This window comes from Symphalangus syndactylus, chromosome 4 (genome assembly GCF_028878055.3).
Source record: "Symphalangus syndactylus isolate Jambi chromosome 4, NHGRI_mSymSyn1-v2.1_pri, whole genome shotgun sequence".
Lineage (NCBI taxonomy): Eukaryota > Metazoa > Chordata > Mammalia > Primates > Hylobatidae > Symphalangus > Symphalangus syndactylus.
The window spans coordinates 14,571,738-14,598,386 of record NC_072426.2 but is presented as its reverse complement, the minus strand read 5'-3'; the positions used below and the strand labels follow the sequence as shown (position 1 = coordinate 14,598,386).

At 36.9% G+C, this 26,649-nt stretch overlaps 1 protein-coding gene across 16 annotated transcripts in view; it reads left to right on the top strand.

The window, feature by feature from the left end:
* DOP1A (DOP1 leucine zipper like protein A) overlaps nt 1-26,649 on the top strand; it is a 105,190-nt gene that overhangs the window by 4,666 nt on the left and 73,875 nt on the right. For 11 of the 16 annotated variants that reach the window (XM_063637827.1, XM_055274140.2, XM_055274135.2 and 8 more), the window contains exon 2: nt 26,490-26,582. The exons of the other annotated variants lie outside the window; for them this stretch is intronic. The gene's annotated coding sequence lies outside the window, so the exon portion shown is untranslated. The remainder of the gene's footprint in view (nt 1-26,489; nt 26,583-26,649) is intronic. 16 annotated transcript variants of the gene reach the window in all.

Below are 26,649 nucleotides of genomic sequence, written 5' to 3'. Positions count from 1 at the left end.
ACCTGAGTGGTGATAAGTTTATCAGTACACACAATCATTTGCTACTCACCAAGAGGTCAGATTCCTGGGTTTTGGTTTTGTTTTTGTTTTTGAGACGGGGCTCTGTAGTCCAGGCTGGAGTGAGATTCCTGTTAATCTAAGGTTCTGGGATACAACCTAAAAAATTGGAAGTAAGTAAAGAGCCATCTTGGATGCATAGCCTTTATTTCACAAACAAGTGGTTTCTTTCCTGCTTCTCTACAGTAAAATAAAGGAGCAGTATAGAAGCAATATAGGTAAATTGTCATCATTTAGAAGTGACAGCTGACTATAATCAGAAAATCATAAAAACACTGCAATCTTAATCCTTTGAATTATACAGGTAAGTAGCCCTATATTTTTCAGTTGCTTTTAATTGTGCTATTATATTATGAAAAGGTACTATAAAATATCAGCTACCTGAAACCTTTAGAATATGTGTTATTTTTATCAAATATTCTACATAGCTAGAATTTTTTATATACCCCAAATGCCATCGCAGAGCACTGATTATGCTTTTTGCTTCTGTTCAGCATGATGCAGCTGGCACAGTGGCTTTTCCATACATGCTTAACAGTTTAAAAATTTCCTGGAGAGGTTTTTCTCCTGCTGGCCTGTGAAAAAATAGAACATAGTACAGTACTTGCTTTAAAGTTAGTCTCTGACATTTTGGAAGAAATATGTGTTTGAATGACTTCCATATTCAGGATTACCACCAATTAGCAGTTCACTTTTTTTTCTGTTTTTTTTGTTTTGTTTTTTTTGAGACTGAATCTCACTCTTTTGCCCAGGCTGGAGTGCAGTGGCATGATCTTGGCTCACTGCAACCTCCACCTCCTGGGTTCAAGCGATTCTCCTGCGTCAGCCTTCCAGGTAGCTGGGACTACAGGCGTGTGCCACCACGCCCGGCTAATTTTTATCGTATTTTTTAAATAGATACAGGGTTTCACCATGTTGGCCAGGCTGGTCTCTATCTCCTGACCTCAGATGATCCACCCGCCTCGCCTCCCAAAGTGCTGGGATTACAGGTGTGAGCCACTGCACCTGGCCAGCAGTTAGTTCACTTTTGAGCCTGAATGAGGGGTTCCAGAAACAAAATGTGGCCTCTGACATTTTTTGGAAGGCTGTCCTCAAAGCACTGTTCCCCAAACCTACCTGATTCCATAACTTGAGGCTGCCAATTAGTTTTATGTAATCTGATAACTTTAATTATGTTTTAAGTTACAGATTGTGGTTGAAAAAAGGAAAATACTATTTGGGAATAAACTGTTGTTTAGTTATCTATTGCTACATGACAAATTATCTCAAAATGTAGTGATTTAAAACAGTATCTCACATAGTTTTTGTCAGAGGAGATAGGGAAGTTATTTGGCTTGAGTTCTGGCTTGAGTTTCTTAAGAGGTTGCAATCTCATTGCAGTTGGAGAACTCACTTTCAAAGTGGCTCACTCATGACTGGCAAGGCAAGTTGTTTCTGGCTTTTAGAGGAAAGACGTAGTTCCTCCCCATGTGGGCCTCTTCACAGGTCTGCTTGAGTGTCCTTATGACATAGAGGCCAACAGTAATTCAGTGTGGTAAGGAATTGCACAAGAGCATGAATATCAGGAAGTGAGGATCATTGAAACCCATGTTAGAAACCAGTATGTGAATATGTATCTAAATCGTAAACAGTACCTATTTACTCAGTATGCAGTGTATACACAGCTCATTATGATTTTGGAAAGAATATTCAAAGATTAACTTAAAATGCCACTTGAAAATTAATGTACCAAACAAATCAAGCACTTTGGCAAAATTCTTAGTCTCCATGGTCCTTTGGGAGGGGGTATGATTCTGAGTTGAGATGTAGCACTTAAGATACAGATTTTTTGTATTTATTTTTTGTTATTTATTATGAGATGAAAGGAGGAAACGCCACATTTTACAGAGTTGCTATTTCATGTTCTTTAGGGACATTATTCATTCACCCTTTGTTACCATAAATGGGGCATAACTCACATGATTTTAAAAGTATAAGAAAGTATACAGATAGTCCCCAAATCATGGTAGTTTGACTTTATGATTTTTCAACTTTACACTGCAAAAATGATACACATCCAGTAAAAACTGGACTTCTAGTATCCATACAACCATTTTGATTTCTCCTTCCAGTATAGTATTTAATAAATTACATGAGGTATTCAACACTTTATTATAAAATATGCTTTATATTGGGTGATTTTTGCCCAACTATAGGCTAATATAGGTGTTCTGAGCATATTTAAGGTAGGCTAAGCTAAGCAATGATGTAAATAATAGTGAATCAACGTGAATGTACTTAACACTACTGAACTGTACAGAGTGGTTAAGATAGTAAATTTTGGCCAGGCTCAGTGGCTCATTTTTGTAATCCCAACACTTTGGAAGGCCAAGGCCAGAGGATTGCTTGAGCCTAGTAATGCTAAATGAAATGTTAAATACATTTCAACTTACGGTATTTTCAACTTAGGATGAGTTTGTGTGGATAGAAGCCATAAATCAAGGAACATCTGTACAATGAAAAGACTCCCTTTCCTCGGCCCTCATCCATCCAGTTACCACCTGTCTCCTAGGAAGTAATGTTTAGTTTCATTGTGTGTTCTTTCAGATATGTATTGTACATATGCAAATTAATATATATTTTCCTTTTAATATAAATGATAGCATATTATAAACACTATTCTGTGCCTTGTTTCTTTTAGTTAATGTATCTTAGCACTTTAAAAATCAGTGTATGGACTTAATTCATTATTTTTACCAACTGAGAATATTCTATTGTCATTCAATTTTTATAATGTTTATTGACTATTTACCGTGGATCAGGTACTTTTCTAGGAGTTGGGGATTTGAGAGCTAAAATGACAGATGAGGTCTCTCTGTTAGAGGGATTACCACCTCTGAAGTCACAGTTCAATTATAATAAAGCAAGGTAAGTTCTATGATAGAGGAAGTATAGCATATAGTGGGAGTTCACAGGAAGGAGGTGTATATGTGAGTGTTAGGGGAATGGTGGAACAGTCACGGAAGACTTCCCAAAAGGCATAAAATCTGAGACCTGAAGGGTAAGTAGGTACTTGTCAGGTCAAGTTAGGATTTAGTGTTTCAAACAGAAGGAATAAAAGAGTGGCTCTCAAAAAATGCATTTAAAAGTTATTACAACGCTATAGTAATCAAAATAGTGTGGTACTGGCAGAAGACAGACATATAGATCAATGATGTTGAGCGGAGAGCCCCAAAATAAACACTGGTTTATATGGTCCAACAGTGTTTGACAAGGGTGTCAAGACGACTCAGTCAGGAAAGGACAGCCTCTTCACCAGATAGTGTTGGGAAAACTGATATCCCCATGTGAAAAAATGAAGTTGTATATCTTATACCATACACAAAGATTAACACAAAATGGATTAAAGACCTAAAGATAAGACCTAAAACTATAAAGCTCCTAGAAGAAAACATAGGAGAAAAGCTTTATGACATTGAGTTTGGCAGTTTCTTGGATATGACAGCAAAAGCACAGACAATAAAAGCAAACATAAAAGATAGGATTGTATTAATCTTAAAACTTTCTCTGCATCAGAGAATACAAGAGAGTGAAAAAGCAAACTATGGAAAGGGAGAAAATATTCATAAATCATGTGTTTGATAAAGAGGCTAATACCCAGAATATATAAAGAAAGCGCTACTCTTACAGTTCAATAACAACAACAAAATAACTGAGTTTTAAAATGGGCCAAAGACTTAAATAGACATTTTTCCAAAGATGTTATATAAATGGCCAGCAAATATATGAAAAGATATTGAGGCCGGATGTGGTGGCTTACGCCTGTAATCCCAGCACTTTGGGAGGCCAAGGTGGGCGGATCATGAGGTCAGGAGATTGAGGCCATCCTGGCCAACATGGTGAAACCCTGTCTCTACTAAAATACAAAAAATTAGCCGGGCGTGGTGGTGCACGCCTGTAGTCCCAGCTACTCAGGAGGCTGAGGCAAGGGAATCACTTGGACCCGGGAGGTGGAGGTTGCAGTTGAGCCAAGATCACACCACTGCACTCCAGCCTGGAGACAGAGCAAGACTCCATCTCAAAAGAAAAAAAAAAGTGTTGAAGATCACTAATCATTAGATAAATGCAAATCAAAACCACAGAGATACCTAACCTTACACCCATTAGGATGGCTACTATTAAAAAAAAAAAAAGAAGTGTTGGCAAGGATGTAGGGGAATTAGAAACTTGTTGGGCACTGTTGGTAGGAATGTAAAATGGTTCAGCTCCTGTGGAACACGGTATGGCCATTCCTCAAAAAAAGTTTAAAAAATTACTCTCTAAATTCAGCAATCCCGCTTTTGGATATATCCAAAAGAATTGAAAGCAGATCTTGAAGAGGAATTTGCACACCCATGTTGATAGCACTATTCCTGATAATCAAGAGGTAGAAACAACCTAAGTGTGCATCTATGGATTAATGGATAAGCAAAATACAGTATCTACATAGAATGAAATATTACTGATCCTTAAAAAAGGAAATCCTGACACATGCTACAACATGGATGAATCTTGAGGACATTATGCTGAGTGAAACAAGCCAGTTATAATAAAAAGACCCATACAATATGGTTCCCCTTACATGAGGTGTCTAAAGTAGTCAAATTCATAAAAATAGAAAATAGAATTGTTGTTTAATAGGTATAGAGTTGCAGTTTGCAAGATGAAAAGTTCTGGAGATTGGTTGCACAACAATGTGAATGTACTTAACACTACTGAACTGTATACTCAATGGTTAAGATGGGAAATTTTGGCCAGGCTCGATGGCTCATTCCTGTAATCCCAACACTTTGGGAGGCCAAGGCCAGAGGATTGCTTGAGCCCAGTTGTTCAAAACCAGCCTGGGCAACATAGCAAGACCCCTTAAAAAAAGATGGTAAATGTTATATGCTTTAAAAAAAAATTAAAGAAGGACTATAGGCTGGGCACAGTGGCTCATGCCTGTAATCTCAGCACTTTGGGAGGCCAGGGCAGGAGGATCGTTTGAGGCCACAAGTTCAAGACCAACCTGGGCAAGAAAGTAAGACCCTGTCTGCAAAAAAAATTTTAGGTTTAAATTAGCTAGGCATGTTGGCACCCACCTGTAATCCTGGCTACTCAGGAGGCTAAGGCAAGAGGATTGCTTGAGCCCAGGAGTTAGAGACGTCAGTGAGCCATGATTGTGCCCCTGCATTCCAGACTGGGTGATAGAATGAGACCTTTTCTCAAAAAAATAAAAAGGACTTAAAACTTTTAGAAACATGAAGCATATGTACATTTTTTACATTTTATACTGTCGTGTAAGCCATGTTTCTAAATCAGGGGTGTCCAAACTTTTGGCTTCCCTGGGCCACATTGGAAGAAGAATTGTCTTGGGCCACACATAAAATACACTAACGCTTAACTATAGCTGAAAAGCTAAAAAGGTCCATGCATAAATCTCTTAATGTTTTAAGAAAGTTTACAAATTTCTTGGGGCGCATTCAAAACTCTTCTGGGCTGTGGGTTGGACAAGCTTATTCTGAATATTGAAAAAGATACTGATTTAAAAATTAGGCCAAAGGGGTTGAATCACAAGGTACCATGCAGAGGCATAGCATTTTGAGTTTGAGTATAATTTAATAGAAAATTAAATTCCGTCCACAAAATTAATAGCATATGTAAAGGCACTGAGATGGGAGGGAGCAAGTCTTGAACAGTGGACAATTGCCTAGGTTTTGCTTAGCTGAGACAGAAGTGTGAGTAAGATTGAAAGAATGGGTCTGTTTTATGAGGACTTTAATTATATGGCTAACAGCTTGGATTTCGTGTCTAAGAAAATGAATATCACAGTTATAGCAGTAATAAGAGCACTTCTTATATGCTAAGTTAACACTGAGCTAAAGAGCTTTCCAGGGATTATCAAATGTACTTTTCTGAGCTTCCAGCAGGGAACGTGCTCCACCTGCTTTTTCCTGTGTAAAATTAATTGGCTCTTGGAGAAGGTGAAGGTAGTGAAAATAGGTTGTTGACATAGTCCAAGTATAAAATAGGCATGAATTAAAGACCACTCTAAAAAATGCACATTTGTAGACTTTATTAAAACTGCTCCAAAATGAAATCGCACAAGTACAAACTTGTGTAATTAGAAAGATGATGGTTCTGTTGACAGTAATGAAGGAAAAAAAGGAAATTCAGAAAATAATAGCAGTGCTTGACAGACTTTACAGCATTTCTTGTATTGGAGTGATATTCTAACAGAGGTACTGTGAAATGGAAAGTGAGGAGAGGTATAGTAACAGTTTATGGTTTATCAGTATTTTGGAGGGTGCCTATGTTTTCTAGAGATTTTTTACGATAATTAAGCAATACCTTATTTTGGTTCTCATTCTATTACGTGCTTCAGAATCTACAAAAATATCTAGAGTTAATTCTCTCGTACAGAATTAACACCTCAGCAAAGTTATTTTGTTCTTTCATGATAAGCAGTATTAATATTGTTTTGTTATCTTAATCTTAAAACATAAGAGGGGATGAACATTGGAGGGTTGTAGGAGCTGGGGGAAGGTCTGCTGTAGGCTGTACCCCATTTTTCTCTGTAAAGTATCTTGATATCCTCAAAATTAATTCTAGTTTACTTTGTCCATCAAGGGAGTTAACCCTTGTTCAAGGCTACTTTCTGTCACCATTCTTTCACAGATTTTGGAAACTGATGTGCACAGATACATGCATGGTCTGTGTCCAGTGTGAACTCTTTTTTTAAAAAGCATCTTTATGTGCCACATTTTCTTAATCCAGTCTATCCTTGTTGGACATTTGGGTTGGTTCCAAGTCTTTGCTATTGTGAGTAGTGCTGCAGTAAACATACGTGTGCATGTGTCTTTATAGCAGCATGATTTATAGTCCTTTGCGTGTATACCCAGTAACGGGATGGCTGGGTCAAATGGTATTTCTAGTTCTAGATCCCTGAGGAATCACCACATTGACTTCCACAATAGTTGAACTAGTTTACAGTCCCACCAACAGTATAAAAGTGTTCCTATTTCTCCACATCCTCTCCAGCACCTGTTGTTTCCTGACTTTTTAATGATCACCATTCTAACTGGTGTGAGATGGTATCTCATTGTGGTTTTGATTTGCATTTCTCTGATGGACGGTGATGAGGAGCATTTTTTCATGTGTTTTTTGGCTGCATAAATGTCTTCTTTTGAGAAGTGTCTGTTCATGTCCTTCGCCCACTTTTTGATGGGGTTGTTTGTTTTTTTCTTGTAAATTTGTTTGAGTTCATTGTAGATTCTGGATATTAGCCCTTTGTCAGATGAGTAGTTTGCAAAAATTTTCTCCCATTTTGTAGGTTGCCTATTCACTCTGATGGTAGTTTCTTTTGCTGTGCAGAAGCTCTTTAGTTTAATTAGATCCTATTTGTCAATTTTGGCTTTTGTTGCCACTGCTTTTGATGTTTTAGACATGAAGTCCTTGCCCATGCCTATGTCCTAAATGGTATTGCCTAGGTTTTCTTCTAGGGTTTTTATGGTTTTAGGTCTAACATGTAAGTCTTTAATCCATCTTGAATTAATTTTTGTATAAGGTGTAAGGAAAGGATCCAGTTTCAGCTTTCTGCATATGGCTAGCCAGTTTTCCCAGCACCATTTATTAAATAGGGAATCCTTTCCCCATTTCTTGTTTTTGTCAGGTTTGTCAAAGATCAGATAGTTGCAGATATGTGGCATTATTTCTGAGGGCTCTGTTCTGTTCCATTGATCTATCTCTCTGTTTTGGTACCAGTACCATGCTGTTTTGGTTACTGTAGCCTTGTAGTATAGTTTGAAATCAGGTAGCGTGATGCCTCCAGCTTTGTTCTTTTGGCTTAGGATTGACTTGGTGATGCGGGCTCTTTTTTGGTTCCATATGAACTTTAAAGTAGTTTTTTCCAATTCTCTGAAGAAAGTCATTGGTAGCTTGATGGGGATGGCATTGAATCTATAAATTATCTTGGGCAGTATGGCCATTTTCACGATATTGATTCTTCCAACCCATGAGCATGGAATGTTCTTCCATTTGTTTGTATCCTCTTTTATTTCGTTGAGCAGTGGTTTGTAGTTCTCCTTGAAGAGGTCCTTCACGTCCCTTGTAAGTTGGATTCCTAGGTATTTTATTCTCTTTGAAGCAATTGTGAATGGGAGTTCACTCATGATTTGGCTGTTTGTCTATTATTGGTGTACAAGAATGCTTGTGACTTTTGTACATTGATTTTGTATCCTGAGACTTTGCTGAAGTTGCTAATCAGCTTGAGGAGATTTTGGGCTGAGACAATGGGGTTTTCTAGATATACAATCATGTCACCTGCAAACAGAGACAATTTGACTTCCTCTTTTCCTAATTGAGTACCCTTTATTTCCTTCTCCTGCCTGATTGCCCTGGCCAGAACTTCCAACACTATGTTGAATAGGAGTGGTGAGAGAGGGCATCCCTGTCTTGTGCCAGTTTTCAAAGGGAATGCTTCCAGTTTTTGCCCATTCAGTATGATATTGGCTGTGGGTTTGTCATAGATAGCTCTTATTATTTTGAGATACGTCCCATCAATACCTAATTTATTGAGAGTTTTTAGCATGAAGGGTTGTTGAATTTTGTCAAAGGCCTTTTCTGCATTTATTGAGATAATCATGTGGTTTTTGTCTTTGGTTCTGTTTATATGCTGGATTACCTTTATTGATTTGCATGTGTTGAACCAGCCTTGCATCCCAGGGATGAAGCCCACTTGATCATGGTGGATAAGCTTTTTGATGTGCTGCTGGATTCGGTTTGCCAGTATTTTATTGAGGATTTTTGCATAAATGTTCACCAAGGATATTGGTCTGAAATTCTCTTTTTTGGTTGTGTCTCTGCTAGGCTTTGGTATCAGGATGATGCTGGCCTCATAAAATGTGTTAGGGAAGATTCTCTCTTTTTCTATTGATTGGAATAGTTTCAGAAGGAATGGTACCAGTTCCTCCTTGTACCTCTGGTATACTATGCAGCCATAAAAAATGATGAGTTCATGTGCTTTGTAGGGACATGGATGAAACTGGAAACCATCATTCTCAGTAAACTATCGCAAGGACAAAAAACCAAACACCGCATGTTCTCACTCGTAGGTGGGAACTGAACAATGAGAGCACATGGACACAGGAAGGGGAACATCACACCCAGGGGACTGTTGTGGGGTGGGGGTATGGGGGAGGGATAGCATTAGGAGATATACCTAATGCTAAATGACGAGTTAATGGGTGCAGCACACCAACATGGCACATGGATACATATGTAACAAACCTGCACATTGTGCACATGTACCCTAAAACTTAAAGTATAACAATAATAAAAAAAAGAAAAAATAAAAGAAAAAAATAAAAAGCATCTTTAAATAAAAGTACTCAGCTAAAGTGTTGGTGACTTCCTGTGTGATATTTTGATCTTATCTTTTAAATACATAACCATGATTGAATTTGCATCTCAGTGAATTTTTTGCATGTGTGCTTTTTCTTATGATTTTACTTTTGGAACAATCTTTATAAAATATGCAAAGAAAAACGTTAAAATTCCATGGGATTTTTTTTTAATGGGAAAAATTTTTTTCTACTGGGTGTAATTAAAATTTGTTGACAGATATTCAGTTAAATTGGAACACACCAAGAAGTATAGAAAAATGTTTGGCTAGTATGTATAGTACGGCATTGTTATGTTAACTTATGTAAAAACCAGTCTTTATTTGAAAGTCCAACTCTATAGTAAGTTAATGGCATACTATATATTTTTTAAATGCTGAAAACATTGTTAAATTACTAATTTTTAAGTATATTGGTTAGATTTTATTTTGCATATAATGATTTGATTAATTTAATATGAGTTTAATTATGCTGAAAAAATTATTTTTGCTTTTTTCACTTTATTTCTAGTAGTATGTTTTAGCATATGTAAAAGTTTAAGCAAAATCATTGTCAGTTATTAAATGAAGAATGATAGCTACAAACAAAGATACTTTGAGAAAGGTACTTTCTGATGAAAATTGATGTTTCAAATAAGCTGGAAAAAAATACACGGTGAGATAGTTAACAGTTATTCCTCATCTTGTGTTTCACCTCTCTAATCATTCTGAATAGCAATGCATTCATTTTTATCATTCTCATGTCTTACCTTCTGCTGTATATAAAAAATAAGCCATGTTTTCTTTCTTCTTCCAAACTATTAATAAAAGCAAAACAGAATGTGGTCAATCTAGATAATTTAGATGTTCTTTAAGTGTACTGTTCTGATATTTACTCTTAGGCTGATTTTTTTCCCTTGCCATCTAAAATGTTTGTTTCATTTCCCCCACCCAATTAATGTATACGTAGGGAAATCAAACATTTTACTGTTAGGAAAAACAAAACATTAGAAAGATATGTTTGAAAAAAGCAGATACATCCTAAAAGCAAAATTTAGTTGTTTGGGATTCTGTTTTACGTTATCCACACAACTACTTCTTTCTATAGCTATGGTTAATACAATGATATATGACTAAACCAGAATATTAAACTATCAGTGATATTCACAGGTTGCATCAAAATAAGGGAAACTTCTTTGATATATTTGTTTTCTGAACTATCGTTTTGTCCCCTCATAACTAATAACCCTCAGGAATTATATCTCCCTTTGCCAAGAGAAAAAAACCTGTCTTTAGTAGGTCCTATAAAGCATCCCTTAGGTGCTTCATAATAGAATTTGTGCACTAAAGCATACTCCTAGTCCAACAAGAATCCTGTCATCAGCCCTGCACATCCTAAATTTGGGGACAGCCACATCTATAATACTGTTTTTGGATGTGTAACCCAACCTGCAGTACCTCTGTGGTATTTCATCCCACTTCAGAGCATTTTTACCTCGTAGGAATTATTTTCTAGGGAGGAATAGATTGTTGTCTTCTATGTTCTGTATATAGTTCCCCTTGTATATAGGTTCACCATGGCCATTTATTGAATTAAAATCCCTCTTTTATAATGTCTGTGTCATCCAAAACAATCTGCGATTCAATGCAATCCTATCAAAAGACCAATGACATTCTTCACAGAAATAGAAAAAAGAAAATCCAAAAATTCTTGTGGAACCACAAAAGACCCCAAATAACCAAAGCCATCTTGAGCAAAAAACAAAGCTGGAGGTGTTACACTACCTAACTTCATTATATACTACAAAGCTATTATAACCAAAATAACATGGAACTGGCATAAGAACAGACACATTGACTAATGGAACAGAATAGAGAGCCCAGAAATAATTCCACACATTTACAAACAACTGTTTATTTGTTTGTTTTCTTGAGACAGAGTCTCGCTCTGTTGCCTAGGCTGGGGTGCAGTGGTTTGATCTCACCTCACTGTGGCCTCTGCCTCCAGGTTCAAGCAATCCTCCTGAGTAGCTGAGATTACAGGCATGCACCACCATGCCCGGCTAATTTTTGTATTTTTAATAGAGACAAGGTTTCACCATGTTGGCCAGGCTGGTCTCCAACTTCTGGCCTCAAGTGATCCACCCACCTCAGCCTCCCAAAGTGCTTCGTTTACAGGTGTAAGCCACCATGTCCAGCCCTACAACCAACTGGTTTTTGACAAAGGCGACAGTAATATACAATGGGGCAAGGACATTCTCTTCAGTAAATCGTGTTGGGAAAACTGGATAAACTGCAGAACAAAATTAGACCCTTACCTCTCACCATATACAAAAATCAACTTGGGTTAAAAAAAAAGTAGGACCTGAAACTACGAAACTACTAGGAGAAAACAAGAAAAGTTATGTGACATTGATCTGCACCATGATTTTGTATCTATGATCTTAAAAGCATAGGCAACAAAAGCAAAAATAGACCAATGGGGTTATATGAAATTAGAAAGCTTCTGCACAGCAAAGGGAACAATCAGCAGAGTAAAGAGACAACCTACTTACAGGATGGGAGAAAATATCTGCACACCATATATCTGATAAGGGGTTAATATCTAAAATATATAAGGAACTCAACTCAGTAGCAAGTAAACAACTTGATTTTAAAATGTGCAAAAGACCTGAATAGACATTTCCCAAAGGAAGACATAAATGGCCGACAAGTATATGAAAAAAGGCTCAATGTCACTAATCATCAGGTAACTGCAAATCAAAACTACAATGAGATATCATCTCACTCCTGTTAGAATTGCTGTTATCAAAAAGACAAAAGGTAAGTGTTAGAAAGGACGTGGAGAAAAGGGAACACTGGTGGTGGGAATGTAAATTAGTATAGACATTATGGAAAACAGTATGGAGGGTCCTCGAAAAATGAAAAAAAATAGAACTACCGTATGATTCTGTAATCCCACTACTGAGTATATATCCAAAGGAAATGAAATCAGTATGTCAAAGAGATAACTGCACATAAACAGCAGTATTCACATAGCCAAGATGTGGAATCAGCCTAGGGGTCCATCAGCAGATGAAGGGACAAAGAAAATATGGCTTATATACATAATGGAATGCTATTCACCTATCAGAAAGCAAAATTCTGTTCTTTGCAATAACATGGATGAACCTAGAGGACACTGTTAAGTGAAATAAGCAAAGCACAGAAAAATGCTGCATCATCTCACCAAATATGTAAAACCTAAAAAGTATATCCCATAGAAGTAGAGAATAGAATGGTGCTTACCAGCGGCCGGGGTGGTTTGAGAAAATGACAGGATGGAATAATGTTGGTCAAAGGATATATAGTTAGGAGGAATAATTTCAAGAAATCTGTTGTACAGCATGGTGACTATGGTTAATGATATATTCTTGAAAAATGCAAAGAGTAGTAAGTGTGCTCACTACAAAAATGACAACTATTTGAGGCAGTGCATTTGTTAATTAGCTACATTTAACCATTACACAGTGTATATATATTTCAGAACATTATATTGTACATAATACAATTTTATCTGTCAATTTAAAATAAGCTGCATGTATTTTTTTTAAACCCACTTTTTTTTTTTTTGAGACCGAGTTTTGCTCTGTCACCCAGGCTGGAGTGCAGTGGTGCGATGTCCACTCACTGCAACCTCCACCTCCTGGGTTCCAGCAATTCTTCTGCCTCAGCCTCCCAAGTAGCTGGGATTACAGGTGCCTGCCACCACTCCCAGCTAATTTTTGTATTTTTATTAGAGATGGGGTTTCACCACGTTGGCCAGGCTGGTCTCAAACTCCTGACTTCAGGTGATCCACCCACCTCAGCCTCCTAAAATGCTCGGATTACAGGCATGAGCCACCATGCCCGGTCAAAAGCCCACTCTTATAGATAACAACCAAAAATAAAAACTTCTGTCTCAGAATTATGATCATTTTTGCCTTATATTTTAAGCACTATCAGTATTGAGTGGTGAACCACTTGGGGTATTTTGAGTTGAGCTTTGGTCCCTGTGCTTCATTCAAGGTCTAGGAAGAATAACATATGTATTTACATTATTATAGTTTTTTTTTTTTTTAAGTACAATCTCTAAAAAAGAAATCTAGTCAGAAAAGTTTTTTGAAAAAAATTAGAGAGGAGAGGTAGAATATGTCATGCAGGAGAATTAAGACCTGTGGTTAAAAAAAAAAAAAAGTTCAGAAAGATACTGATTAACGGCCAATTCCAGGAGTCAGTCTGCCAGCGTTCTTCCTGGTTCTCCCTTTTATTCTCTGTGGCACCTTGAACACTAATTGCCTTATATGAACATGGATTCATGTGTATATCTACCTCATGGATGTATTGTGAAGATACATGAGATAATTCACACGAAAGGGCTTAGCATAGTGCCTGGCACAGAGTAATTTGTAAGTCACTGTCAACTGATTTTTATCATCATCTTGAGTAATATGTGGACAATGTTTATTTGGCTACTATGCTTTGGAGACAGGATGATCCTTTGTAACACAATACTCAAGGGTATGTGTTTAAGTGTTTATTATTATGGCTATTTACCATTTGATGCTTAAAGTAGAATCCCACCTACCTGCTAATGACTCATTTCAAGTTATAAATGGTGCTTACGTTTTGTATTTTCTAAAATTAATATTTTCATATTGCTATGTGTACCAGAAATCACAGAATTTGAAATGAGAATCTGATTTTATAGCATTCAGAGACAATTTTTAATAACGTATATAATTTTGTGTATATTTACTTGGTAAAAAAAGAAATTGTAAAGTTAAATCAGCTTCACTGTCACCTTGGCAGATCTATGGGCTTTTAAACCTCTTGTGTCTTAGGTTTTTATTCGTATAGCTTTTCTGAGACCTAAAGTGAAAATATAGTCATATGCTGTATAACATTTCACTCAATGATGGCCCAGCTATGTAACAGTGGTCCCATAAGGTTTTAATACTATATTTTACTGTACTTTTCTATTTTTAGGTACACAAATATTTACTGTTGTGTTACAGTTGCCTACAGTATTCAATATATAACATGCTGTACAGGTTTGCAGCCTAGAAGCAATAGGTTATACCATATAGCCAGGATGTGTAGTAGGGTTTACCATTATGTCTGTTTAAGCATGTTCTATGAATGTTCACACAATAAATCACCCAACAATACATCTCAGAACATATTCCCATCAAGCAATGCATGACTATAAATAAGTACATAAAGTATAATAAAACTTTTTCCAAATTTTTCTCCAGCTTGAGATTTGCAGCTAATTAATTTGAAAAGATTTGACTTCGACGTCTGGGAGTATCATACCTAAGTAGTTTTTTTTTTTTTTTTTTTGAGTCAGAGTCTCATTCCGTAGCCCAGGCTGGAGTACAGTGGCGCCATTTTGGCTCACTGCAGCCTCTGCCTTCTGGGTTCAAGCGATTCTTGTGCCTCAGCCACCCGAGAGGCTGGGATTACAAGCACGCACCACCACACCTGGCTAATTTTTGTATTTTTTTTTTTTTTTTTTTAGTAGAGATGGTTTCACCATGTTGGCCAGGCTGGTCTCAAACTCCTGGCCTCAAGTGATCTGCCTGCCTTGACCTCCCAAAGTGCTGGGATTACAGGCATGAGCCACTGCACCCAGCCTAAATAGGATTTTTTTAATCTCCTTTCACACGGCTGGAATGACTTCCTTCACATTTACATAGTTATATTTAATACAGATTAAACTGAGCCAGTTTTTTAAAAGTGTAACTGGATGTAGCGCATTTTTATAGATGTTCTTAGGCAACCTTTCTGTTTTTTAAAGCACTTAATAGCCATGTGAATGTATTCTGTATTTGAGGAGAGTAAGGTCAAGTGTGACTATACTAGTTAAGAAATAGAACTGTAGGCCGGGCGCGGTGGCTCACGCCTGTAATCCCAGCACTTTGGGAGGCCGAGGCGGGCGGATCACGAGGTCAGGAGATCGAGACCATCCTGGCTAACACGGTGAAACCCCGTCTCTACTAAAAATACAAAAAATTAGCCGGGCGTGGTGGCGGGCGCCTGTAGTCCCAGCTACTCGGGAGGCTGAGGCAGGAGAATGGCTTGAACCCGGGAGGCGGAGCTTGCGGTGAGCCGAGATCGCGCCACTGCACTCCAGCCTGGGTGACAGAGCCAGACTCCATCTCAAAAAAAAAAAAAAAAAAAAAAAAAAAGAAATAGAACTGTAGTTCTGCTTTTTATTTTTTTCCCACAAAGCTTTTCTCAGAGAAAACAAACTAAAATGGTTTAACTATATTGTCGTTGATAGATTAATTCATTTATTCAGATTATATTTGAGGTCCTACTGTTTATCAGCCACTATTATGGGACTGCCGATGAAGGTATGAACAAGTAAGATAAGGCTATTGACTTCATAGTATTTGCATTCTATTGAGAGATGATAGACAGGAAACAAGCAAATAAATAGGAAAATTTCAAACTGTAGCAAATGCTAGCAAGAAAATAATGTGACGTCAATAGGGTACGTGGTAAGAGTTTGGCCCCAAGCAGGCTACTTAGACTGATCAGAAAGAACTTTTGGTAGGGTTTGATATTACTGGAGGATGGGAAGAAATTTGTCACATAGAGTTGACCTAAGAGATTTTAAATGTAGAGAATAGCAAGAACAAAATGCCTATAATGCAAAAAAATTTGGTGTATTTGAGTTGGGATATTATTCTAAGCTTTGTATTAGAATATTTGTATTTAGGGTATAGCTGAGATGTTGCTGTTTCTGCTGCCTCAGAAGAGGTCTTATCCTCAGAGAATAATTAAGACCAGAAGGTAACAGGACAAGCTTTGAGGAAAACCATTGATGGGTTTTTGTGGTTTTTAAATTTATTTTATTTTATTTTATTTTAATTTTTTTATTTTATTTTATTTTGAGACAGTCCCATAGGCATTTCAAATAGTCTGAAGAGTGAATAAAAGATAAGGAAAAAAATAACAAATATAGAGAAATCTTTCAGGTTTTGCTATGAGAGAATAAACAAATCGGTTGGCAGCCAGAGAGCCTGTGGGGGTCAAGGAAAGGCTATGGGTTTTAGTTTTAGTTTTAGTTTTACTTTTAGTTTTAGACCATTAGAGATTCAGGGGGTAGACTTTAGGCTGTAGGCAGGAAAAGAAACTGACAGTATTGAAGGAACCTGAGCTAATAGTCCTTGGGAAGGCAAGAGGAGACCAGATTCAGAACACAGCAAGAGGGAGGCCCTTACTGGGAGGAAGGTCCTTTGCCCTTCATAATGGAAAGAAAAGTAGAGAATATGGGTATAGGTGAAGATAGGTTACAGATTTTTTGGAGGGAAGGTAAGAATATTCTTTTTGCTTCCATTTTCTTAAGTTTGAAACTAGATCTTTAGCAATGATGGAGGGAAGACAGTGTTAGGATTTTGAGAAGACAAGGTATGAAATAGTTGTGTCAAGAACGTAAATTTACTAAGGAAACAGTGGGTTAGGATAGTGTTGAGTACCTGTTTGAAGTTTGCTTCTCAATTTAAGTCAACCTGATTGTATGATTTTTTCCTCCAATGTTTAGTTGCTCATGTTCAGGCTGAAATCAAACAAACAAAAACGTAGTTGAGTTTAACCAGGATTGGAGTTTTGTCAGATGACTATAAAGAGGAAGATTCCACACTCTTTACCCCTAAGGTAGGATGGGTATGAGAAGGAAAACAGCCTCCATGAAAGTGAAGAGTAATGACTAAGAGTTAGGACTCTAAAGCCAAATTGCTTGTGTTTAAATCCCTACCTCTCCCATTTACTAGCTATATTGCATATCGTTTCTATCCTTCAGTATCCTTACTTGTAAATGTGAGTAATAGTGCCTACCGCAAAGGATCAAGTGAGATTAAATTAATTAAAATACACAAAGCACTTGAATAGTTCCTGGTATTTAGTAAGTACACTGTAAGCTTAGAAGAGGTCTTGTCCTCAGAGAATAATTAAGACTAGAAGGTGACAGGACAAGCTTTGAGGAAAACCATTGATGGTTGGTTTGTTGTTGTTGTTGTTGTTTTTTTTTTTTTTTTTGAGTCTCCCTGTGTCACCCAGGCTGGGGTGCAGTGGCGAGATCTCGGCTCACTGCAAGCTCTGCCTCCCGGATTCACGCCATTCTCCTGCCTCAGCCTCCCGAGTAGCTGGGACTACAGGTGCCTGCCGCCATACCTGGCTAACCTTTTGTATTTTTTTAGTAGAGATGGGCTTTCAGCGTGTTAGCCAGGATGGTCTCGATCTCCTGACCTCGTGATCCGCCCCCCTCGGTCTCCCAAAGTGCTGGGATTACAGGCATGAGCCACCGCACCCGGCTAACCATTGATGGGTTTTAAGCAAAGGAATGGCATAATTAAGACTAGAAGGTGACAGGACATGCAGACGAAAGGCTGATGATCTGTTGAGCACATACCTGAAGTTTCCTAGAGTGTATACCATTTGAAAGTTCGAGACAACAGTAAGGGCATGGGAGATTGGATCAGATTAGGGAAGTACAGAGCATCAGGTTTATAATGAGTGACAATAACCTATTTGTGAAATACCTAGTAAGTGTTGTCTTAAATCCTTTTTTTTTTTTTTTTTTTTTTTTTTGAGATCGAGTCTCACTCTGTCCCCAGGCTGGAGTGCAGTGGCACGAGCGATCTCGGCTCACTGCAACCTCCAACTCCGTCTTTCAAGCGATTCTTCTGCCTCAGCCTCCCCAGTAGCTGGGATTACAGGCATGCACCACCACACCCAGCTAATTTTTGTATTTTTAGTAGAGACAGGTTTCACCATGTTGGCCAGGATGGTCTTGATCTCCTGACTTCATGATCCGCCCACCTCACCCTCCCAAAATGCTGGGATTACAGGTATGAGCCACCATGCCCGGCCTCCATCCATATTTTTAACACTCAAGGGAAGTTTCCAGCTTTCTAGAGTGACTGGCTTTATGAATTGACTAAATAAATGATTCCTGAAGATTATTTAGTGGCAGTGCCAACACTGAAACCTAAAACTGTTGACCAAAATGAAATAGATTATTAATGGTTACATTTGTTAGATGGTAACAATTACTGAATGGTAATTTTTCGTTAGTTAGAAAAGTTTGGAAAGAGCATCTACTTATACAGCTTTTTTTCTAATGTTCTCTTTCATAATCAACAGCAGGGTTTTTTGCCCCATTGCATGGTGCTTACAATAATTCATTAATTTATATTCTTGGGATGTGCTAGAAACACTTAGTCCCCAGATAGATCTTTAGAATTGAGTAATAATGAATCTTTCTCTTTTCAGCCCTACCCCTGCCTTTCATGGCAAAGGAAGGAGAGAAAGATAAAATGCAGCTAGTGATAAGCAAACTAGCCAAAGTATCTTTGTGTTGTTATTCTGAAGTGAGGTCTACTCACTTTTTATCGCCATTTAAACAGAACTTTTAAAAATTGAGATGGTATGATGCAATATTTCATTTCTTATTTAAATTTTAGCTTTTTACGCTATAAAGTGTAAAAATAAATCTGTACTACCTACTAATTTTTTCATAGGGCATAACTTGCCCAGAGAAATCTACAGCTTTTATCTTTTTTCATAAACAGCTTTTTTGCTTAATTTTTATATTTGATATATGTTATATTTGTGAGACAAAACATGACACTAAATTATGTTTCATGACAGTTCAGGTCCAATTTATCTGAGTTGTAACTTTGAAAGTATTGCAACTAAATTATCCAGTGGACTAAAGATCAAGTCAGAGAAACTACGATTAACAGCCCCTAAAAGAAAGATTACAAATGCAACTTTGATTTACTTGCATCACTTTAAACAAGCTAGAATTTTTATTTTTATTTTTTTAAGTTTCCTGGTTATATTAAATAAATAGTTTATTATTGTATCTCCTGGAAAGTAGCAGGTTATTGAGAGGAGGGAGTTAGTTTCAAACAAAACAGCTCATTTGACAGAGATGATGTAAATGTTTGATATAATGTTTAAGATGATGGAAATGTTCTGTATCTTGACTGTAGTGAAGAATCTTGATTGTGGTGATGGTTTTATGGGTGCATGCATTAGTCAGAACTCATCAAATATGTGTATTAAATACATACAGTTTAACAAAGCCATAAAACATGTTTGGCAATAATACTACATTTTAACTAATTTTCACAAGACAATTCAAGATAGGTTAGTGAGTCCTCAGTTTTCCAGTTTGCTGCCAAGAAATTCAGAGCCACATCTGATGCTTAATTGTAACTTACTACCCCTCATAGTTAACATTCTTGCTTCCCAGTGTTGTTTTGATTTCATAGGAAATAATGTCAACTGTTTCTTGAGCATTTTCTATGTGCTGGGCACTCTGATAACTTTAGTATGTTACTTATTTAATTTTGACAACCATTCAAGTATAAGTGTTTTCATCTCCTTTAATGGATAAGGAAAACTGGTTTGACAAAATTAAGCATGTTGCCCAAGGTCATACAGCTGCTAAGTAAGTATTAGAGCTAGGATTTGGATTTAGGTCATCTTGACTTTAACCCCTGTTCTCGGAAGCCCTACCCTCTACTGCCTGTCTTTTCATCGCCTGGGGTTTCTGTGAAACACTACTCTGTTATTGAGTATGTGTATTTATTTTGTGTTTATTCTGGAGAAGAGGCATTGTGTAAAGTTTGATACACTATGGGGATATGTTATATTTGCATTATGATCTAAGTCAGTGGTGTTTAAAGTGTGTTATTCACAAACTTTGCTAAGAGACATGATGAAATAAGCACAGAGATAGAAGTAAACGTTTAGAAACTTTTATAGCAATTTAATATTATTGCAACAACTAACATGATTTTATATTTTAGAAAAGTATTGGTCAGTGATGGGTTGGGTGGAAATACTGATCTTTCACTACAGATAGTTTGAGAAGTATTGACCTAAGCCATTATAAAAATATGGGGGAAAATACCTGAGAACTGCAATTTGTGTGTATATATTGGATGAAAGGCTTAAAATGGTGTATCTTTACACTTCTTTTCTGATATATAATGAGTAATTTTATTTGCATTAAAGTCATTGTGGAATTACAACTAAATTTTTAGTCCTAGGATTTGACTGTTGTATTAGTCTTCATGCTGCTGATAAAGACATACCTGAGACTGGGCAGTTTACAGAAGAAAGAAGTTTAATCGGACTTATAGTTCCACATGGCTGGGGAAGCCTTACAATCATGGGGAAGTCAAGGAGGAGCAAGTCACGTCTTAATGGATGGCAGCAGGCAAAGGAAAAAAAAAAAAAAGCTTGTGCAGGAAAACTCCCCCTTGTAATACCATCAGATCTCACCCACCACCATGAGGACACCATGGGAAAGACCTGCCCCCATGATCCAGTTACCTCCCACCAGGTCCCTCCCACAGCACATGGGAATTCAGGATGAGATTTGGGTGGGGACACAGCCAAACCATATCAACCATCTTGTCACATGAAAAGTAATACTGCAGCTGTGCTGATGAAACTTCTGCAAAATGTCCCTTCTCATTTTTCCGCAATTTAAGATTTTGCTTTTAATATTCTGTGTTTTATGTGTTTGATATAAACATATATCAAACAAACGAGCTATATGAAGTCTTTTTAATCATATTTAAATATTTAGGAATTTATTGCCTAAAAAAATGTAAGAAAGTTCAAATTAATTACCTGACCAAACTTTTTAGCTGTAGATGCATACAAGAGTTATAAACCTTACAAACATAGCTGGTCATTATTAATTGACTTTTTTATAGCAAATAAGATTATCTGAAGGATGCGTATGTTGAGATAATATTGCCTAAAAATTATATTATTAGGCTGATAAATGACCTCTATTTTCATTAATAGAAATTACTACTAAATTGCTTGGCAGGTTAATCTTCCTCATGCACTGAATATTATATATCTTCAAAATGAATGCTATTTTATATCTTATTCTGAAAATCTTGCTGAGAAAAAAAAATGTTTCTGCTGATAAAATTTATGCATGTGTTTTGCTCCGTCTACCACAAGTACATTCTTACATTTATTGATTGGAATTTAGTTATTTTATACGAATTTTATGTGCTCTCAGAAAATCCAGTCAAGTTGATATTTTCCCTGAGTTTGATTTGGTTTTGCTATCCTTCTGATTTCTGAGAAACAGAACTAGAAATGTTTTAGGTTGTGTTCACTCTAACCTTCATTCCATATATGTCACTGTTAGTATTTAACTGTTTTATTAGCTATCAAAGTTTATGGCTTTACTTGTTTTAGTGTGCTAGTCTTTTGTATCTGACATACATACAGGTATTGCTTTGTGTGTATGCTGTGTATGTGTGTTTATGGTTAAATCTAGTATTTAAAAGTTCTAGAAACCATAGATTGATAATGAAATAGCTTGTATTGTTTTTAATTTATTACCAGTCTTTAACTATTATGTTTAAACACTTTGATCATTAGTCCAACTGTAGCCTCACTATTGTAAGTTATGTGTTGTCCATCATAGAGACATGTATAAAATATAGTTCCTGCTCTCAAAGAACTTTCCTGGTAGGAAAATTGCATAGCAAATCCTTATATAAAACAAAAATTAATTTGATGTGCAAGGTTAAGATGATTTTGATTCACATATTTAAGTTCATATTTATTGTGAATTCTTCAGAGTAATTCAAAATACTGCTTTATGTTTGATTTGCTGCTCTGAGTCCAAAACATGAAGGGACAGTAGTGTCCCTCCCACCCCCCACCATATTCACCGGGGTATGTTCTAAGACACCCCCACAATGGATGCCTGAAACTGCATATAGTACCAAACTCTAAATTCTGGTTTTTTTCTATACATATATACCAGTGATAAAGTTTAATTTACAAATTAGGCATAATACTCTTGCGCTTTACAGCTATTATTAAGTAAAATAAGGGCACAAGCACTGTGCTACCACAACAGTCAGTCTATAACTCACACAGCTACTAAGTGATTAATGGGCAGTTATCATCTATAGCATGGATACACTGTACAAAGGGAGGGTTCACTTTGTTCTGCGAGAGATTTTGTCATGTTACTCAGAATGCTATGCAATTTAAAACTTATGAATTATTTCTGGAATTTTTCATGTAATATTTCCAGACTGTGGTTGACTGAGGTTAACTGAAACCCCACAGACAGCGAAAATGTGGATGGGGGTGGGGAAGAAGTACTGTATGACTGTGTTTTCCCCCCCCCAACATAAACTTTATATTATTTTAAGTCCCTTAGCATCAAATATCAAGTTTTAAAGAGAAAAATAGATTAACTATCTTATTTTGTTCTTTACTCTCACTGTCCCAATTGGGAATGAAAGTATCATGAGATCAGGGATGTTCTCTCTAGTCAGCACCTAAACATAGTGCTTGGCACATGGTATGCTGAAGTAAAAACATTTCATGTCAAATGAAGTCACATTTAAGGTGATTACTCTCTCCAAAGATAGGCTTTGGGACTTGTTTTCATTTTTGTGGATAAAATAATTGAAGTAGAGAATTGGGGAACTCGTATTGCCTCTCTTTGGTACAACCTTAACCAAGGAAATTTTGATTTTATAAATCAATAGATTTGTAGCTTTTTTCAATACAAACAGATTTTATTCATTAGCTATATTCTCTAGTGATTTTTAACCTTTTTGTTAAAAAACTATTGTTTGAGAATATTATGAAAGAAGTAGACTCTCCCCAATAAAATGTAAGACATGTAAATTTCACATGTAATTTAAGGTGATTCATATATTTTGAGTATGCAGTTCACCTATTTAAAATATGTAATATGGGCTGGGCGTGGTGGCTCACGCCTGTAATGCCAGCACTTTGGGAGGCCAACACAGGCGGATGACGAGGTCAGGAGTTCAAGACCAGCCTGGCCAGCATGGTGAAACCCCATCTCTACTAAAAATACAAAAATTAGCCAGGCGTGGTGCCAGGCACCTGTAATCCCAGCTACTCGGGAGGCTGAAGCAGGAGAATCGCTTGAGCCCGGGAGGTGGAGATTGCAGTGAGCTGAGATGGCACCACTGCACTCCAGCACTCCAGCCTGGGTGACAGAGTGAGACTCCGTCTCAAAAACAAACAAAATATATATATATATATACACATATATATACATATATATATGTATGTATATATATATATACATACATATATATATGTATATATATGTGTATATATATATACATATATATGTATATATATATATACATACATATATATATATGTATGTGTATATATATATATAATACGATGGTATTCTGTATATTCAGAATTGTGAAACCATCACTACAATCAATTTTAAAACATTTTTGTCATCCCAGAAAGAAACCCTGTATTCATTTTGAGTTCATTCTCCATTTCCCACCAATTCCTGTTTTCCTTTTCTCCCCCCACTCTAATCAACCACTAATTTACTTTGTCTTTATAGATTTTTCTATTCCTGACATTTCATATAAATGGAATCATATCTTATGTGGTCTTATGTCAATGGCTTCTTTCACTTATAATGTTTTCAAGGTTCATGCATGTTATAGTTTGTATCACTATTTCATTCTTTTTTATGGCCAAATAATATTCCATGGTATTTTAGTTATTTGTGTGTCTTTTGATGAATATTTGGGTGTTTTCTTCTTTTGGCTATTGTGAATAATGCATCTGTGAGCATTCACACAAGTTTTTGAGTGGACATATATTTTCATTTCTCTTGTGTCTACACCATACCTAGGAGTGGAATTTCTGGCTTATAGTAATTCTTTGTTGAACCTTGGAGAACTACTACCAGACTGTTTTCCAAAGGAGCTACACCAATTTATGTTCCTGCAGCAGTGTATGAGGGTTCCAGTTATTACATACCATGCTTATTATCGTCTATCTTTTTTATTATAACCATCCTAGTAATCGTGAAATATTCTTGTGGTTTCTATTTGTTTCCCTGATGATTAATTATGTGGAGTGTCATTTTACGTACTTATTGACCATTTGTACATCTTCCTTTTAGAAATGTCCATTCACGTCTGTTGCCCACTTTTGAATTATTTGTCTTTTTATTATTGGCTTGGAAGAGTTTTTTATTATCTAGTTTAAGTCTCATCAGATATATGGAGGATATATTTTGTCCTATTCTCTCAGTTGTCTTTTCACTTTCTGGATGTTATCCTTTGCAACACGAAAGTTTTACTTCTGATGAAGTCCAATTTATTTTTTCTTTTGTTGCTTGTGTTTTTGGTTTTTTATTTTATTTTATTTATTTTTTTGAGATGGAATCTCACTCTGTTGCCCAGGCTGGGGTGCAGTGGCGTGATCTTGGCTCACTGCAGCCTCAGACTGCCGGGTTCAAGTGATAGTCCTGCCTCAGCCTCCTGAGTAGCTGGGATTGCAGGCATGAGCCACCACACCTGGCTGATTTTTGTATCTTTAGTAGGGACGAGGTTTCACCATGTTGGCCAGCCTGGTCTTGAACTTCTGACCTCAAGCGATCCATCTGCCTCGGCTTCCCGAAGTGCTAGGATTACAGGCGTGAGCCACTGTGCCTGGCTTTCAGTTTTATTTCTAAGAAGACTTTGCCTAGCCACAGGTCACAAAAATTTAATCCTATATTTTTTTCTGAGTGTTTTATAGTTCTAGCTGTTACATTTAGATCTCTGATCTATTTTAAAGTAACTTTTGTGTAGATGTGAAGGAGTCAACTTTGTTCTTTTGCACATGGGATATTTAGTTATCCCAAACTACTTGTTGGGAAGACTATTCTTACCTTAGTTGAATTGTGTTAGCATCCCCTAAGGCCCACTCTTGGACCTTCCTGTAGGTCCATGCACCCAGCTCTAGAGAAAGGTACCAAGTTAGTTAGAAGTCAGTTAGGATACCAGAAAAATTAAAGGGGAGCCACATTGGTTTTTAAGTGGAACCTTAATTAAATTATTCCTGTTACCCTAGATTATGTATTGCTGTGTAACAAATTACCCCTGAACTCAGTGGCCTATAACAAAATCTTCTGTGGGTCTTGAATTTGAGAGACTTAGCTCATGTATTCCTGGCTTCGGGTCACTCATGAAGTTATAGTCAGGATGCCAGTTGGGGCCACAGTCAAATTAAGGCTTGGCTGAGGATGGAGGATCTGCTTCTAAGGGGGCTCACTCACATGGCTGTACAGAAAGCTTCAGCTCCTTGTCACGAGACCTGCCTTCTCCATAGGGCTCCTTGAAAGTGTCTTCATGATGTGGCAGCTAGCTCCCCCCAGAACTAATGATGAGAGAGTAAAGAGGAAACCAAAGTGCTTTTATGACCTGTTGGCCGTTACACATTGTCTCTTCTACCCTATTCTTTTCATTAGAAATGAGTCACAAAGTTGACCCTAAGGTGCTGGGGGATTGGGAACCAGTTTTTCAAAGAAATATCAAAGAATTTATGGATTTGTTTTTTTGCTTTAATAGAGACAGAGTCTTGCTCTGTCACTCAGGCATATTTCGTTGCAGCCTTGAACTCTTGGGCTCAAGCTATCCTCTCACTTCAGCCTCTTGAGTAGCTGGGACTACAGGTGCCACCCTGCCTGGCTAATTTTTATTTTTATTTTTTTTAGAGACAGGATCTCACTGTGTTGCCAATGCTGGTCTTGAAACCTTGACCTTAGGCCATACTCCATCCTCAAGCCTCCCAAGTAGCTGGGATTACAGGTGTGAGCCACTGTACTCAGCTGTGGACATACTTTAAACCACTACATGTTCTTGTCAGTTTTATTCAAAGTAAAGTCTTAGTTCCAAACAGCTAATGGGCCTTCATACTAGATGCTCACTTACAACTTAATAAAATGATCTCTGAATCATTCATTTGTTTTTCTTTCTTCCCCTGTGTTCTTGATTCTTCCAATCTAACCAGACTTAATGTATTTTAGGATCAAAACAAAGTAGAGGAGCATATATATATCAGAAATGTTACATAAACAAATATGACAGAGAAATAACATGATTCTAAATTGAAATAAGTATAAGAAAATTTTCTGTGCTTTTACTTACTAAATTTTCACAGTCATTTTTCCAATTCCTAGGAAGGAACACAGAAGTAGTTATCTTTCAGGCTGTCTTTGAATACTTCCATGACCCTGAACACTAGCTGAGGAGAGTTTCAACCACTGCTAACAGTAAGAAACATTTTCAAGTTAGTCATTACCTTTGTAGTAAGATCATATGAATCCATTTTGATACTTT